This window comes from Cynara cardunculus (assembly GCF_001531365.2).
Source record: "Cynara cardunculus var. scolymus isolate 2C chromosome LG 1, CcrdV1, whole genome shotgun sequence".
NCBI classification, from domain to species: domain Eukaryota; kingdom Viridiplantae; phylum Streptophyta; class Magnoliopsida; order Asterales; family Asteraceae; genus Cynara; species Cynara cardunculus.
Genome location: NC_037528.1, coordinates 42,051,395 through 42,059,794, shown reverse-complemented (window position 1 = coordinate 42,059,794; position 8,400 = coordinate 42,051,395).

Below are 8,400 nucleotides of genomic sequence, written 5' to 3'. Positions count from 1 at the left end.
TTAGACAGAGGCTCTGCGTGAGAGCTCTGTGTCAAGTTATGTTAGACAGAGGCTCTGCATGAGAGCTCTGTATCTTGTGTTAGACAGAAGCTCTGGAAGAAACCACAGAGGGGCTCTGGCCCTTGATGGAAAATTTCTTATAAGATTAGGAACCAGAGGCTCTGGTCGTGAGACCAGAAGCTCTGGAAGAGAGACCAGAGAGGCTCTGGTCCTGCGTTGAAATATTTTCTAAATGTGGCTAAGAACTAGAGGCTCTGGTCATGAAGACCAGATGCTCTGGAAGAGAGACCAGAGGGGCTCTGGTCCTGAATGCAAATATTTTCTAAGTGTGATTTAGAACCAGAGGACCGATGGACGGGTTACTAAATATTTTCTAAGTGTGGTATACAACCAGAGGGGCTCTCGTCCTAAAGGACTTAAGAGCCCAGAGGCTCTGTCAATACCACCAGAGGCTCTGGTCGTTCACAGAGGATCCGGCCTTCTTCCAGACTTAGTCATTTTAAGATATATAGCTAGACAATACACATTATGTTGGAACTCACGTTTCTATAATTTTGATTGATGAGAGGAGCATTTAAGCATAGTTGACCAAGGTTGACCCTAGCCAACGTAGTTGACCGTAAGTTGACTTTTATGTAGCCTTTGGGAGAAATTAATCATTGATATGCTATATGCTATTATAAATTGTAGGTTACCAGTCAGCAGCGTTAGATAAGCAATCTACATTATCAGGTGAGTCTTCATGAGACTTACAATGGGATGCATACCTATGTATAAATTTATTTTCAAGCATTATACGATTTATATGATGGTGGTACAAATGCATGATGTTTCAGTTTACATACATGATATGTTTTACATGTATGACGTTTTATGATCACTTGCATGCTATGTGTTTAATCATGTTCGAATAACTATAGCATGCTTTTCCATACTAAAGTTTGATGATTTAAGGGTGGGCATTTGATCAGTAAGTCACGACCAGTATAAAACACTACCCGGACAAGTGGGTGATAAGTTAAGATTGTGATACCCAGGGCGTGTTGGTGACTGATAAGTCACGACCAGTATAAAACACTACCCGGACAAGTGGATGATCAATCGAGAATGAAGTATCTACCCAGGGCGTGTTTGTGACTAAATGACCCATTCCAGACAAATAATTTATGAGATCTCATTTCTTTTAGTGTTGCATGTTTTCAGAAATTACATGCTACTTGGTACAAGGTTTACAAGTTGAAATGTATGACGTACAATGTTTTTATACACGAAAACCATGAACTCACTGAGCTTTACAAGCTGACTATAGTATGCATCTCAGGCCCAGGTAGTTCGAGGACGGATAAAGGCAAAGGACATGCTTAGAGTGTTGCTTATTATTATCTCGTTTTAATCTTTTATCTAAGATACGCTGTAATGATCTTTTGTAACTTAACCCCAAGAGAAGGTGGGTTTGAACTTAAGTTAAAATTCTGATGATTTAGAGACTTCCGCTGTAATAGTTAAATGGTTCTAATTTAGCCATTACTTTGGTGTATTTATTAAGGAAATGTTTCAGATCCCGTAACATCTCTCTTGATGAAAATGAGGGTGTTACAAATGATGAGGAACCTATGTTCATGGGGAATGCCACTACTGCGAAGGTTGAAGGAAGAGGCAAGGTGATTCTTAAGCTTACTTCAGGAAAAGAACTTGTCCTCACTAATGTCTTGCATGTTCCGGCTATTACAAAGAATCTGATTTCAGGTCCTACTCTTAGTAACAAAGGATTCAAGATGGTGTTTGAATCTGATAAAGTTGTAATTACTAAAGGTGGGATGTATGTTGGAAAGGGGTACCTTAATGAAGGGCTCTTTAAACTCAACATTGTAAATAATGACAATGTAAATACTGTAAATAGCAATAAAACTGCAGGCTCTAGCTCTGCTTCTGTGTACATGCTTAATTCCTCTTCTTTATGGCATTCACGTTTAGGACATGTAAACTATCGTTCTTTACAAAGGATGATGAAACTTGGATTACTACCCAAGTGTTCAATGGAAAACAAGACAAAATGTGAAGTATGTGTAGAATCTAAATACACTAGCCATCCCCATAAATCTATTGAGAAATCCAATGAAGTACTTGGATTAATCCACAACAATTTATGTGACTATAAAGCCACACCCACACGAGGAGGTAAGAATTATTATGTATCATTTATAGATGATTGTAGTAAATATTGCTATGTATATCTAATACACACAAAAGATGAAGCTTTAAGTATGTTTAAGACATACAAAGCCGAAGTTGAAAACCAACTTGATAAAAAGATCAAAATTTTGAGATTCGATAGAGGAGGAGAATACGAGTCTAAGGATTTTGCAGAATTTTGTTCCCATTATGGCATAATTCACCAAACTACGGCTCCCTACACTCCACAACAAAATGGAGTAGCCGAAAGGAAGAATCGAACATTGAAAAATATGATAAATTCAATGTTGATCACATCGGGAGCTCCTCATAATCTATGGGGTGAAGCATGCATAACTGCAAATATGGTACTTAATAGAATTCCTTACAAAAAGAGTGACAAATCTCCTTATGAATTATGGAAAGGAAAATTCCTTCCTATAAAAGGATGAAAGTGTGGGGTTTCCTTGCAAAGGTTCAAGTGCCTTTCCCTAAAAGGACAAAACTTGGACCAAAGACCATTGACTGCATTTATCTGGGTCCGGCAAGAAACAGTGCCGCTTACAGATTTTTGGTCTATAAATCTAGTGTTGAAGATATCCAAAACAATACGATATTGGAGTCTATCGAGGCAGAATTCTTTGAACACATATTCCCTTACAAGGATAAAGAGAAAGGAATCTCTAATCCTAGAAAGAGAATATATGAAGAAACTGATATCGATAGTCTTGAGAAACATAACCAAGAGGGTACTTCTAAGGCTCAAGAACATCTCTTAGAGCCTAAAAGAAGTAAAAGGGGCAAGATTACTAAAGACTTTGGACCCGATTTCATGACATTCATTGTCAATGAAGAACCTTAATCTTATAAGGATGCCATGGACTCTTCCGAGGCACCTTGTTGGAAAGAGGCTATTCAAAGTGAGATAGACCCTATTGTTCATAATAATACATGGAGATTGGTAGACTTACCACCGGGTCACAAGGTGATTGGCCATAAATGGATCTTCAAGCGGAAACTAAGACCTGATGGCACTATAGAGAAGTACAAAGCTCGTTTAGTGGCCAAAGGATACCATCAAAAGGAAGGTCAAGACTTCTTCGACACCTACTCACCGGTTACACGAATCACGTCTATTAGGACTTTGATGGCCATAGCAGCCATTCATAACCTACAAATACATCAGATGGATGTGAAAACAACTTTCTTGAACAGTGAGTTAGACGAAGAAATATATATGCAACAACCGGAAGGATTTGTTTTAAAAGGTCAAGAGAACAATGAGAAATTTGATAACACTCTCCTATCAAATGGATTCCAAATTAATGAGTGTGACAAGTGCGTCTATGTGAAACAATGTAAGAATGCATATGTCATAATATGTCTATATATAGATGATATGCTAATCATGGGGACCAACCTTGATGTAAATCAATCAAACCAAGAAAATGCTAAACTCCTCGTTTGATATGAAAGATTTGGGAGTAGCAGATGTGATTCCTGGAATAAAGATCGTTAGAGATCCTAATGGTTACATACTTACTCAATCACATTATGTTGAGAAAGTACTTAAGAAATATGGTCACTTTGATGATAGACCGGTAGTAACTCCATTTGATCCTTCTAGCAAACTTAAGAAGAATCAAGGTGATAGTGTATCTCAACTAGAATACACTCAAATACTAGGGCGTTTGATGTACATCATGAATTGTACACGACCGAATCTAGCATATATTGTGAGTAGACTTAGTCGATACTCACATAACCCAAGCAAAGATCATTGGTACGCACTAATATGAGTGCTTCGATATCTCAGGTACACAATGAATCATGGGTTACATTACACCAAGTATCCTCCCGTGCTAGAAGGATATTGTGATGCAAATTGGATTTCCAACCATTCTGAAAGCAAATCCACAAGTGGATATGTATTTATACTTGGTGGTGCAGCCATATCCTAGAAATCTTCTAAGCAAACCGTGAACACACGGTCCACTATGGAAGCCGAATTTGTAGCCTTAGATAAAGCGGTTGAAGAGGCCGAATGGCTCAAAAGCTTCCTGGAGGGTATTCCTTTGTGGCCTAAGCCTGTTACTGCTGTTAGCATACATTGTGATAGTATGGCAGCTCTAACAAGGGCAAAGAATCAAATTTATAACGACAAATCGAGACATATCAGGCGTCGCCACAAAACCATACGAGACTTGCTCAAGAATGGAATTATCTCCATCTATTACGTGAAATCAAAGGAAAATATCGCTGATCCTTTGACCAAAGGCCTTAATAGAGAACAAGTCTCCTATACATCGAGGGGGATGGGCTTAAAGCCAACTCAATAAGTCACCACTCGATGGAAACTTAACCTAGCAACATTGAAAATCCCATGGTCTAGGTTCAATAGGACAACTAGTTGAGGAAGACTCAAGGTTCAATACACAGGTATGCCTTTTCCTATGATGTTTTATTTGTGTATTTTCTGTTGATGATTTAGGGATAAATTCTTATTTTTAATAATATTGATAGCTTCTTAGTGGAACAGTACAGAATGTTCTTGATCAGTATTACCTATATGAGATTGATGTGGGATCGCATCTTTGAGGACTATATGGCTATGTCTTCTAAAAGTCTCATGAAGAAGGATTGTTCACGACCGAAATGAACACAACGGTAAGAATCGATCTATGCATTAACATGATATGTGTGATACTCATTGTCTTGACTTACTACAACACGTGGCTAGTTCAAGACTTCTCGTCACTATCCACAAAGTAGGTCCGATGAGTATTCACTACGTTAGGTTCAAGTCACTTGGACACCTCTTCCGATGCATGTCATGTTTGATTTTCGATATAGTACTATAAGACCCTTGAAATGTCTTATTTTCTATTCAAATGTGGGGTATTATTGGCGTTTGAATAGAAATGTGGGGTATTGTTGGGTATTTGGTTTGTCCCACATAGACCCAATCTTAAGATTTTAAGTGCCTTATATTACCAAGGCCATACCTAGTGTCAAAATGCCTAACTATCTAGTTGGGTTCACTACATATTAAATATCAAGAGGGCCTTGGGCCTGGGGGCTCTTGGTATCGTTAGCGAGATGGCTTGGTGCTAGGAAGCAGTGTGCGGCCAATACTCGGCTTTGTCCGACGGTTATCGTCGGTTAACCGACAGTTAAAGTGCATATGGTATACTATAAATGCTCCCTCCATTTCTCGTTTTTCTCAGACGAAAAATACAGAAACTTTCTTGGGTTTTGGCGCATCTGTTCCTATCGATATCATCAGGGACATAGTCGATTCGACGGGTTCAAGTATCTTTCTTGAACGGATTGTTGTATCCTCTAGATAGACGTCCAATTCACCAGACGAATTTATGTCTAAGGACACTGCTATTGCAGGCCTCAGTCTTACATCTGTTCTTCGTCGGATTCACATCTACACAGTCAAGTTAGTCATCGAATTCCAACTTATTTCTCTGTCATTATGCTTCTGTAATTATACATGTATATATGCTGCTATATATATATATATAAATTTCTGGTTCTGTTTTGAATTCAATATCGTTGTGCAAATAAATTTTCATTTATGTATCTAAGTCATAACATGGTTGTTGTAGCGCTGATAACAGGGGGGAGGGAGGAGAAATTTTCGAGCACCGATTAAGAGGGAAGGAGAGGAGGAAGATGGGTGTGAGGGATTCTGATTCAACCTCAAGGAATGGAAGAATAGAGGTTGGGGTTTGCTTTTGTGGGTGTTAGAAGAAGACGGTGGGGGTTGAATTAATATTTTATTAGACTCGTTTTAATCGAAATTATGTTTATTATGATGTGTTGTGTTTTTTGTAGTTCATATTGCTTTGATAATTTTTTTTAACTATTAATACCTACCTAATTCACATGTTCAAATGGAAGTACATGTACGACTTATTTTCATATTGTCATATTACCGACTTTATGAATCATGAACCATTGTGTTCATGTTACTTATATCATATGAACACAAGTGTTATTTTTTAAGCTTGATACCAAATCTTTATATTTGTGTAAGTGTTTGCACTCGATGTTCATAGCATCGGGGTTATATGTTCATATATTTTATACGATATGAATAAGGGGTGAACACGATATGAACAAGGGTTGAACAACCACTTAAGACCAGAAACATATATGAACAAGGGGTGGACCACTGCAATGCATGTATAAAACTCCAATTGACAAAGGATCGCTCCTGAATGCGTTTATAACTAATGAACTATTGTTCAAAAGCTGTTCATATTATGTTCATACTTGTTTATTTATTTATTTATTTTCTTTCGTATAACAATTATTTTTATTATGTTCATATTGTGTTCATAAATGCTATGCAGTCCAAGTTCATATATTTGTCAAAAAAAAAATTCGTATTTGATACAATGGTATATATATATATATATATATATATATATAGTTGTGTTCATATGTTTCTTATGTTAACAAAAATAAATTAACAAAAATCATAATTTTTTTTTATTTTGTAACTCCCAATTAATGATATGGGAGTTACATATTTTTTTTTTACCTAAATACCCTTTTCAACTTTGTTCACTTATGTTTATGAAATTTTAAATTTTAAAAAAATAAGTATTTATAATAATTAATCACAACCGTTTATTGAAAGATTGAATGACCAAGATCGGTTAACAATGTTGACACAAAAACTTTGGTTAACATTTGATCTTGACCCTATATATATATATATATATATATATAGACAAGGATCTTATGAGAAAATAGGGTTGATTTTGAGTGAGAATGAAAGTTATGTTGAAAAGGATAAAAATATAAATGCCACTCTTATTTCAATTATAATTAAAGATCAACATTAATGAGGTGTATTTCAACAGTTTAATTCTCATATCAAGTGCAATTCATAGGCCGAAGGTGGGACTAAAAGTAATCACAGGGTCCACATCTCTTCTTACGATTTTTATCTTAATTTTTATTTTCGTACGATCCTTCATCTTATGACATTATATAATAACATATATCTAATACTCTTATGTTCATTGATCGTGAGATCCATAAAACCAATTTATGTTTATTGATCAACTTTATAAGCTAACGATCTAATGGTCTATAGGGATGAAAACGTAATAAACAACAAATCATAAGGACGAAAATCGTAGTTTACTGCTCAAGTTATTTTGAAGAAATCCCTACGATGTGAGAAATCCATAAATAACAACGTACGAGATCCAATCCAACAATCACCAATATACAAATCCAAAACAAGAATCCAATTAATGATACACCAATGATTGACCTTACCTTTAATCAATTTTCCGTTAATAACCGGCTCACACCGAATATATATAACACATACACCCACACATATTATATATATATATATATATATATATATATATATATATATATAGGGTTGGGTTCACGTGAGACCAAAGATTTTTCGTGAGATCCATAAAACCAATTTATGTTCATTGATCAACTTTATAAGCTAATGATCTAATGGTCTAAAGTTGCACGGTGACAATTTTGTGATTATTGAGAAGTCTCGTAGCATTTATGAATGTGCAGATTATCATATTGTAGATCTAATCCAAAGATTGAGAATTGGTCTTACGGGTCTCACGAAAAACCTTTGGTCTCACATGATCCAAGGCTATAATATATATATTTATATATATATATATATGTATATATATATATAGAGAGAGAGAGAGAGGGGGGGGGGGAGATTTGGTATTACGTGAAACCAGTCTGTTTTTGTGAGACCTATGAAACCATTTTTTTACACTTGAAACTTCATAACAAAACACTGTGAAGTTTCAATTGTAAAAAAGTAGTCTTACAAGTCTCATGAAAACAACGTGCTCTCATGATATATATATATATATATATATATATGTATGAAGGTTCAAACGATAACGCTAACTATTTAAGAAAACAAGAAAAAAATCGTTAATGTACAAAATCACATGTGAATTTACATTAAATGGAAACGGGAGATGTTTGAGGCTACTTAAATCGCAGGGCAAAGTCGCTTGGATCATGTATAATTTGTTACGGAACCATATACGATTTTATACATTAACGAATTTTTCTTGTTTTTTTAAATAATTATTGTTCTCATTTGAACCCGTCTATATATATATATATATATATATATATATAGAGAGAGAGAGAGAGAGAGAGAGAGAGAGAGAGAGAGGGGGGGAGGTTCAGGGAAAA